The sequence below is a fragment of the Lactuca serriola genome, chromosome 9, assembly GCF_051521515.1.
Source record: "Lactuca serriola cultivar US96UC23 chromosome 9, Lser_US96UC23_V15, whole genome shotgun sequence".
Lineage (NCBI taxonomy): Eukaryota > Viridiplantae > Streptophyta > Magnoliopsida > Asterales > Asteraceae > Lactuca > Lactuca serriola.
In genome coordinates, this window is record NC_136416.1 from 3,064,913 (window position 1) to 3,067,685 (window position 2,773).

The window sequence follows — 2,773 nt, forward strand, 5'->3', positions numbered from 1 at the left end:
GATTTTAATGAAAAACTATCAGGTTCGTCTTTTTTGTTTTTATTTGGTATTGAAAAACTTAAACTTTGATGTTCCCTTACTGTGTTCCATGTGGTTTGGATATTTGGTTTCTTTTTTTTTCTTATAACATGATTTTTTATACATAAACACTGAATATTCAAAACCATTCTACAAGAATAGTGTATTCCATAAGAATATTATTGTTGTATTCGGATAGAATTGTAGTTAATTATTTATATGTTTAATGTGCGGTGGTTACAATGTATCACTACAAAATATGTGGCAATGAATTTGTGATAAAAATGGTTTGAAGAATGGCTTGAAGACCTGATGGGAAAGACTTGAAGAATGAATCAAAGAATGACCACACTCAATGTTTAAGAATGTTGTTATTTTTTAAGAATTACAAAGAATGATCACACTCACTGTTTAAGAATGTTGTTATTTTTTAAGAATTACACTTGTTATTATTCAATGAATCACAATCATACAATGTAATTATTTGGTATATTATTAGTTCAAGAATCGATTTTATGTATTCTTTTCAGAATGTATTTACTAGTTTATGGTTGGCATTATGTCATTCTGACAGAATAAAATCGAAAATATATTTACTAGTTTATAGTTGGCATTCTGTCATTCTGAGAGAATAAAATCGAAAAATATATTTACTAGTTTATGGTTGGCATTCTGTCATTCTAATAGAATAAATTCGGATTTTTAAATTTGAATTAATTTAAAATATTCAGATTTTTAAAAATAAAGGATTTAATTATCCCTAAAAATCCAGATCTGTGCATTATGACACACAACAATTAGTAAAAACAAAATAACCTAAGCCTATATATATATATATATATATATATATATATATATATATATATATATATATATATATATATATATATATATATATATATATATATATATATATATATATATATATATGGGAAAAGTGAATATACCCTTAAGGGTATATAAGCTTAGGTACCCAAACTCACAATACTACATCGTTTGTATCATATATAGACATTGTAATTGTCCAATGTTCTTATAATTCAACTTCTAACTTGAATTACTTCAAAGATTTTTATAAATTTCATATTTATCTTCATCTTACATAATTGTCATTTTCAATAATAATATATATAGTCTAGTAAGTGTTCGACAAAAAGATGTGATGTAAGAGGAAGATAATAGTGAAAATTTAAAAATATTGAATATAAATCAAGTTAAGGATTAAAGTTTAACAATATTATAATGAATATATCAAACAAAACGACGTATTATTATGAGTTTGGGTACCTAAGCTTATATACCCTTAAGGGTATATTCATTTTTCCCTATATATATATATATATATATATATATATATATATATATATATATATATATATATATATATATATATATATTGGTTTTTACAATTACAACATCAACAAACTAAGGTGTTGTTTGTTTTTTCAAAGAGAAAATGCGTGAAGTCTGCGGACCACCTCTGCAATCCTTTGTAGCAGAAGAGGTGGAACAAACAGCTGCAACATGTAATAAAAAGTATGTTTGTTTTTTAACGTCTGCAGACTGGTGCAGTAAGTTAAACTAAGGTGTGATGAGCTTTGAAGCAGTTGGTTTAGTGTTACGTCACGCAGCACACGCGCAACAGTTTTTAAGTCGGAAGTATTCTGAAAAACAAACAACCGCGAAGGGCCAAGTACTACACATGTGCTGCGCGGCGCAACAATAAGTGGTCTTAAACGGTTTTATAAAAAACAAATAGCACCTAAGTGAATGGATGTATGTTCCTTCAATTCCCATTTCTATTAACCATATGTATAACATATTTTAATATTTTTTTAACAAATTTAGTTAATTTTAAATATACTTTGCCAACCAAAAATCTATTTAAATTTAGTGTTTTGACAGTTTAAAATTTATAAACGATTATTTCAGGCCCAATAGAAAATTAAAAATAATTAAAGCAAAACTGTCTTGATTATTATATTTTATCATTATGAAGTAAAATTTATATAACTTCACTTATGTTATGTGAAAAAAAATTATGATGTGACATGAAACCATAATATATAATAGACAGATTATCCTTTTATAAAATAAAACGCACTGCCTGGCCAATGGCCATGGCCTTGGTGTTATTGAAATAGAAATGATAAGATTAGTAATAAACTACTAATAACACTAATAATACGAAAGTTATGACTTATGAGAGGCGGTCCCCGCGGCTCTCATTTCCTCCGGCTTTACTCTATTAAATGCCTACACTCAAACATGTGTTGTCGCACTTCCTTTTAACAATTAATACTTATATATTTTTATATTTTTAGCCATATATATCATATATGGCTACGTCACCACCTTTGGTCCAACCACGCTCGCTGCTATTTTAGTTTCCAAACAAAGTAAGTGTAAATATACACCAACATTAATACCTAGCTATATATCCATATACATCTACAAACATACATACATACATGCTACGTATAAATATATGTATATGTATGTGGGTGTGCATTTTTTAGTGTTCCCATGTATCAGTATTAGATGACGTTTCTTTTATGTTATTGAGGATTGCATTTGACGTTTCGTTAAGACTACTGGGTATGGATCGGTGTTATAACACCATAAAATTGAGACCACACATGCCACATCACATTACTAATATCATAACCACTAGTGGAGGTGGTGTTGAAATGCTATAACATGTTGAGAGAGAGAGAGAGAGAGAGAGAGAGAGAGAGAGAGAGAGAGAGAGAGA